Raw genomic sequence first — 8,341 nt, forward strand, 5'->3', positions numbered from 1 at the left:
CCAATTGTTATAGTAAGACTGCCCTCTGGTGTTGCTCACATGATTGCCAAAAGCTTTTATGATCCAAATCAAATCCTTTATTAATATAGGCCATGGGGCAGAAAATAATTAGCAATGTTTTTTTTTTAAATTTACTTATTTATTAAATTTATATGTCACCCATCTTGCTATGCAAGGTGACTCTGGGCGGGAATAAAATTGCAGGTAAAAATGACATAAAATGCATAATAGCAATAGCAATAGCAGTTAGACTTATATACCGCTTCATAGGGGTTTCATCCCTCTCTAAGCGGTTTACAGAGTCAGCATATTGCCCCCAACAATCCAGGTCCTCATTTTACCCACCTCGGAAGGATGGAAGGCTGAGTCAACCCTGAGCCAGTGAGATTAGAACCGCCGAACTGCAGAACTGCAGTCAGCTGAAGTAGCCTGCAGTGCTGCATTTAACCACTGCGCCACCTCGGCTCTAAAAGATAGTTGCAATAAGATTGCAAAACCTTCAATCATGATAGAGCTGGAAGGGATCTTGGAGGTCTTCTAGTCCACCCCCCCTTTGGCTTTGGATGTTGCGGGGGCTTCATCACTTGAGTCTTTCAAGAAGAGATTGGACTGCCATCTGTCAGAAATGGTGTAGGGTCTCCTGCTTGAGCAGGGGGTTGGACTAGATGACCTGTAAGGTCCCTTCTAACGCTGTTAATCTGTTATGGTAAACCACCTTCTTTCATTTTTTTTAAACCTCCCTCCGCTATCTGATCTCCGAATCAATGGGTCCAATTCAAGGTGCTGGTTGTCACCTTTACAGCACTACATGGCTCGGGATCAGGTTATTTATTTGTAGGACCATCTTTTCCCAGTCACATCTACCTGACCCACCAGAGTGGGAATAAATAAATGCTTGATCTGAAGAGGCCCCATGCTATTCTTTTAAAAAGTGCTATTGTTTTAAATAGCATAAAATAACTATACTTCCAGAAAGCACATCAATTTTAACAGCATCTGTACAGGTATAGTCTGAAATATAACACTACAAACTGTCGATATTGTCTGTCCTGTTTGTTGCAAGGAGGCAAATGGCTGAGAGGCAGATATTTTTCCTTTGTTTTCCTCCCCAAAAGCTAGGCGCGGCTTATACTTCGAAGCGTCTTATACTCCAAAAAAATACGGTAGTCCCTGACTTATGACCACAACTGAACCCAAAATTCATGCTGCTAAGCAAGACAGCATCAACTGAGTTTGGCCCCATTTTATGATCTTTCTTGCCAGAGTGAATCTCTGCAGTTGTTAAGTTAGTCACAAGGTTGTTAAGCGAATCTGGCTTCCTCGTGGACTTGGTGTCAACTCGCAAAGCATCCCTGGCCTGCTCTTGAGTTGCCATAGGCAAGGGGGGGGGAGGGGACTGACAAAGCAGGCAAGGCCTGTTTTAGGTCCTCTCTCTTAAGGAGGTTTTGCCTAGTAGGACCAAGAAGAATAGATTAGAATAACACAGTTGGAAGGCACCTTGGAGGTCTTCTAGTTCAACCCCCTGCTTAAGCAGGAGACCCTATACCATTTCAGACAAGTGGCTGTCCAGTCTCTTCTTAAAAACTTCCAGTGATGAAGCACCCACTGGTTAATTGTTCTCACTGTTAGAGAGTTTTTCCTTAATTCCAGGTTGCTCGGCTCCAAGAGCCGAGGTGGCGCAGTGGTTAAATGCAGCACTGCAGGCCACTTCAGCTGACTGTTATCTGAAGTTCGGCGGTTCAAATCTCACTGGCTCAGGGTTGACTCAGCCTTCCATCCTTCCGAGGTGGGTGAAATGAGGACCTGGATTGTTGTTGGGGGCAATATGCTGACTCTGTAAACCGCTTAGAGAGGGCTGAAAGCCCTATGAAGCGGTATATAAGTCTAACTGCTATTGCTATTGCTATTGCTTCTCTCTTGATTAGTTTCCATCTGCTGTTTCTTGTCCTGCCTCCTGGTGCTTTGGAAAAATAAGTTGACCCCCTCTTCTTTGTGGCAGCCTCTCAAATTAACAGAGGGATTCAATCAAGATCAAGTGAGTGACTAATAACCCTCTATAAAGCCTTAGAAAGAGCACACCTAGAGTACTGCATCCAGTTTTGGTCACCACACTATAAAAAAGATGTTGACGCTCTGGAAAAAGTGCGGAGAAGAACAACCAGGATGATTAGGGGACTTGAACCAATGGGACAGAAATTGCCTTCAGAAGTTGTGGGGAGCGTCATCACTGGAAGCTTTCAAGAAGAGACTGGACTACCATCTGTCAGAAATGGTGTAGGGTCTGCTTGGGTGGGGGGGGGGGGTTGGATCAGATGACCTACAAGGTTCCTTCCAACTCTGTTAATCTGTATCTAAAATACTGGAGGTAAAATACATTATTGGAGTAACTGTAACACAAATAGCAGTGGCAACTTCAAGTCACAAGGAAGAGAGGTACAACAAATGGCCCCATAAAAATCAGGCAACGCTGGAGATGTGATTGTGTGGACGCTACATTTTTTTCACATATGGTGGACTTGCAAAAAAGTTATAGCATTTTGGATAAAAATATGGTGGATTATGCAAAACGTTCTTAAAAAAAGGATAAAGTTTACCCTCAGTTATTTTTGTTAGGTATAATTACTGATTGTGCAGTTATAGAGACTAACTTGATTTTGCACTTAATAACTGCAGCTAGATTGTTGGTGGTGCAATACTGGAAGAAGGAAGATTTGCCTACTATTCAAGAATGGACATTGAAAGTAACAAACCTAGCCGAGATGCCCAAAATATCTGCATATCTTAAGGACCATTCAAATGAGAGATATAAACTGGAGTGGAAAAGATGGATTGACTACACTCAAAATAAATATGGGACTAAGAAATTCCAGGTAGCTTATGATTAGAGACCAGGAATGATATAAATTGTCTAGAGCTAGTCTAGCAAGGAGGAGCTAAAGCTCAATTGAAAGATGTTCTTAACTATCTTTTTTTTCCTAAGTGTATTTTAGATTGTTTTTGTTAAAGATTTATGTATTGGTTCTGGGAAGTCCGGGGGGGGGGGAAGGTGGGAGGGTGGGGGGGGAGGGTGGGGGTAGGGAAGTAAATATTTGTAAAGTTTGTTTTTCAAAATTCTCATTAAAAAAAAATCAGGCAACGTGAAAAGATATTTCGGGGTCTTGGGCAGATAAAAACAGTGACAAGCAGATGAACCATTTTGGACAACTAAACATAACTGGAACATAACTACAGGCCTGACACAATATTGCACCCTCTACTAGGAAAGTTGTGTGTTTTTTAAAAAACGGGATAAATATACAGCCTCCTTCATTTCTTATAGAGGCAGCAACAAAGGGGCATATGGTATAGGAAGTTAGCACCCACCGTTTTCCTAGAAAAATGGAATATTTTAGGAAATATTAAAAGAGCAGAATATTTCCCCTAAAAGGGAGGCAGAGACTCAGGGCCCCACCTTTGTCAATGGGCCATTAAGGCCTGAGCCAGTCTATTCTACATAACAAAGATCTTGTCAGCCTCTGCTTTGCTGCTGCTTCGGCTGCCATGAAACGGGGAGGGAGGGCATGGTATTTGGGAGGGGTTACTAATTGTGCTGGAGGAAGATTCTGGAGTTCTGCTGCCTGTCGGACTATGCATGCGGAGGAGGTTCCCGCCAAGGCTAACAGCACCGACATTCCATCTTGGTGATGCCTTTCGAAGTTATCTCACACCTGACACTTAGGAAAATTATGATTGGACTGTAACTGGGATGCCAAGGGGTGGGGAATGGGTTATTTTATATATCAATCACTTTCGCGCCTAAATAATCAGTCTTCGCTTTGCTACACTTCTAATCATTTATAATTAGTAAAAGTACACTTGATTTCTACCTATGGAGTCTCGTGGTCTTCTTTCCTAATTACTCAATGAAGAGGTGCTGACAGATCTGCCTCCTTCAGGTAGAGCCATAGGAGCAATTGCCCAAAGCCCCTTCATTACATCATCACCCAGCAAGGCTCAACCAAGCCTGGGACACAGGCAACTTACAAAGTTACCCCTGCATAACCCCATGGGAGTCTAACAACCAATCAGAATACAAGCTCAAATTCAAAAGTCCAGAGAGGGCACAAAACCCAGGCACTCTCAGCATCTCTTCCCATTTTTGCCCAGGACTTCAAACCATGTAATCCTGTCCACCATTAAAACCATCTCTCCAAACAGCCACCATTGTTTCCAGTGTCTTTCTCCCCAATTGGAACTGAACCCAGATGGTCATTTCTTCTAACAATGTAAAACAGCATTCTTGACACATCTTGGAACTGCGAGTATTGCTCTTATAAACCCGGACTGGAAAGCCACCGAGATATTAAACTTTGTAAACATGCAAATTGGAACATCATAAAGAAGGTGAGAGATGAAGTTTAGCGAGCAAAACTTTGCAAGCTGCAGGAAGAAAATGGGCCTCCTTTGATTAGAACAAATTCTTAAAGACAGCTGTGGGACCAACTTGCCCGATAAGAAAAATGTGCACTTTTAAGATAAGAAAACCTGGAACTCACTTCAAGGTATTTATAAGTAGCTACTTGCTCTTTTGGGGTCTGTTTAATCTGCAATTTATGTAACCTACTGGCTTGTTTTGCAAACACTAGTCCTTTAGGTCGTTTGTTTTTTCAATAGCTTATTTACAAGTTGTTCTTTTAGGCAAAAGGGAACCAAGGATAATGCTTGCAATGTCCTTCTCATTCCCACTGGAGAAATAAGCAAAATCACCACATTGTCTGCATATACAGCAAGGCTGGGATTGCTGCCTAAAATTGAGCAGCGACGGCTAGACGATGAGAGAGCCTGAATTATTGATGTACGGATTAAACAGTGTGGTAGCTGGATTATACCTTTACCTTATCCCTCTTTGTGGGAAAGACAAGGGTGGGATTCAGTTGGTTTGGGACAGTTCAGGCGAACCGGTAGCTCTGATGATCAGCTTAGAGTGAACCGGTTTGCTCCGACGATCAGCTTAGAGCGAACCGGTTTGCTCCGATGATCAGCTTAGAGCGAACCGGTTTGCTCCGACGATCAGCTTAGAGCGAACCGGTTTGCTCCGACGATCAGCTTAGAGCGAACCGGTAGCTCCGATGATCAGCTTAGAGCGAACCGGTTTGCTCCGACGATCAGCTTAGAGTGAACCGGTAGCTCCGATGATCAGCTTAGAGCGAACCGGTTTGCTCCGACGATCAGCTTAGAGCGAACCGGTTTGCTCCGACGATCAGCTTAGAGCGAACCGGTTTGCTCCAATGATCAGCTTAGAGTGAACTGATCAGCTTAGAGTGAACCGGTTTGCTCCGATGATCAGCTTAGAGCGAACCAGTTTGCTCCGATGATCAGCTTAGAGCGAACCGGTTTGCTCCGATGATCAGCTTAGAGCAAACTGGTTTGCTCCGACGATCAGCTGGGCCTGCCCGCATGCCATTGCACTTTACTTACCTATTTCTTCTCACCTGATTAGCACAGCAGAGAGGATTGCTGCACCTCAGCTGTGTTACTCCCCAGGAAGTAACGTGGAAGGTAATATTTGATAAAACTGTCTCACTCCTACACACTCAAGGCACTAACCTCTCCAAGTTAATTTCAATGGAGGCTGATTCAATGAACACTGAACACTAATAGTTTAGCTAAGAGCAAACATTGTTTTCCGGTAAATTCAATTGAGTTGTCCCGTGAAAACAGTTCCTCCCACTCCTTACTCTGTACGATTGTCTTCCTATTTTCTTTAGAAGAATCTGGAGCTAGCAGAACAGGCTGAAGAATGGAAAGGGAGGGCTGGCGTAAAATCAGAACAGCCTTTCCAACCTTTTCCAAGAGAAACAGAACGCTCCGATAATTGCTGCTTTTCTATTTCTGTTTGCAAGCCTCTTTCAAGAGACTCAGAATGATTAGAGACGGGAAAGTAGGATTAGTTTACTTCGTGTCTCCTTTTGTAGGAGAAGTTCATCCATTTTTGGCAGTTTGAGTGTCTAGCAAGACTGCTGAGCCACAATGGACTATACCCAGTTGGAAGCCTCTCTCCTCTCCTCTCTTTCTCCATCCCCAGAGTTAGCCTGCAGTACTGCATTCTGTGGTGGCACAATGGTTAGAATGTAGTAAAGGTAAAGGTTTCCCTCGCACGTATTTCCACTCATTCCCAGCTCTAGGGGGCGGTGCTCATCTCTGTTTCAAAGCCGAAGAGCTGTCCGAAGACGTCTCCGTGGTCATGTGGCCGGCATGACTAAACGCCAAAGGCACACAGAATGGCGTTACCTTCCTACCAAGGGGGGTTGCTATTTTTCTACTTGCATTTTTACCTGCTTTCGAACTGCTAGGTTGGCAGAAGCTGGGACTAAGTAACGAGAGCTCACTGCATTATGTGGTGCTAGGGATTCGAACCTCCGAACGGCTGACCTTTCTGATTGACAAGCTCAGTATCTTAGCCACTGAGCTCTTTTTAGAGTGTAGTACTGCAGGCTAATTCTGCTGACTGCCAACTGCCAACAGCTGGCAGTTCGATTCTCATTGGCCCAAGCCTTGACGCGGCCTCCCATTCTTCCGAAGTGGGTAAAATGAGGATCCAGATTTTTTTTTTTGGGGGGGGGGCAATATGCTGACTCTGTAACCCACTTAGAGAGGGCTGTAAAGCACTGTGAAGCAGTATATAAGTCTGCTATTCTAACAACTGCACCACCACAGCTCCGATTATCTATTTTATTCAGACATTATTTTTTGAGGTTTTTGAGTGTTTTAACAGGTCACCATCCTTAGTGAGATAGTGAAAATAATAATGCCCTTCCCTACATCTCGGATACTGTTATGTAAGCTCCCCGTTGGGAGAGTGAGTACGTTCGGAGAAGTGTTGTGAGAGTTGTGTTGGAGAACACACAAACCAGCATACAGAGACACTGCAGTTTAAACAGGATTTTATTTTCGTGGAAATAGAGGTATCAGAGTCCATCAAACAGTCCAAGTCATACACGGATAAGTCAGTCAGTTATCAACGTCTCTCAGTTAAGGGATAATCCAAATAACATAGCCTAGTATCATATAATCAGTCTGGCATTCAGTTTGCTAACAGTTGCAAAACTTACAATAGCTCACGGCACTTCCAGATCAGCCCAGCATCAATGTTCCCTCTAATTTTTTTTCAGTGTGAGCGGGAAAGTACAGTGTTTGAGCTGCACAGTTTCATGCCTGAGCACCTAAGAGAGCAACAGTTTGAACTGCTGTCACGTCTGCTGGACATTTGCGCAACATTCCAAGCGTCAAGCACCGATTGCGAGCGAGGTTTCAGCCTGATGAATGCCAGGCATGAAAATGTGCCATTCAAACACTATACTTTTCAGCTCACCCTGAAAAAAAAAGGCTCTCTGCTCAGCTTTTAGATTGTTAGACTGGCTAGAGAGAGACATGGCACCAACAGGGTCCTGGGTCCTGGCATTTTGCAGGCAACCTGTCCTCTCACATTCCTTTGGAATGCAACCCATCACATGTGAATTAGATTTTGCCAATTATCCTATTAAAAGATAATCCTATTATTCTAAAATATGACTAACTCAATATTAAAAACTGTAAATATTTAATGCTGATAAATAATAGCAGTAATTGTTATTTAGTATGATTAAAATCAGTAGTGATATATCAAAATATCTATCAAAATTGACAATAAACACTAAAATAACAATACAAATATATAATGTGGAATATAAATGTAATAAATATAATATATAAATGCAACATAAATATAATAAAATAATTTATCATGAAACTCTCCCCCTTTAAAATAGTAAGATCAATTAAATAGTCTAGCAAGTTTGGACAATATGCTATATGTTATGTTACTTAAGAATATATATACCTCAGAGTCAGATACAACATCCACATCATTTCCAACTGAGTCATGAGTATTATTTAAGTTTTGTACCCTATCTTTTCCAACTAACGTTAACTTTAAAAAGATGTTACATCAGACTACAATACAAGTAATTAAATGAAGACTAAAATAAGTGTTTTGGCATATTGAGCTTTTTATATTTCTTTCTTATATTGCTTCCTTAGTTGAGAACTTGCTCCTCAGCTTACTTAAGCATTAACAGTTTGTTGCTTTTATGGTTTATTCATTCACTGGTCCATCTTCAGTTTTTTTCACAGGGGGCAGGGCTTCCTTCCTTCCTTCCTTCCCTCCCTCCACTCCTTTGGCCATCAATTTTGATCCAATTCGCAATTCGTATACTTTTACACACACACACACACACACACACACACACACACACACACACAAAGACGCGGCTGGCGGGACCAGGGGGTTGCATTGCAAAGCCGCCAGTCCTCTTGCTTCTTC

This window comes from Thamnophis sirtalis, unplaced genomic scaffold, assembly GCF_051295495.1.
Source record: "Thamnophis sirtalis isolate CommonGarterSnake01/CBP01778 unplaced genomic scaffold, rThaSir2_p1.2 scaffold_6, whole genome shotgun sequence".
Classification (NCBI taxonomy): Eukaryota; Metazoa; Chordata; class Lepidosauria; order Squamata; family Natricidae; genus Thamnophis; species Thamnophis sirtalis.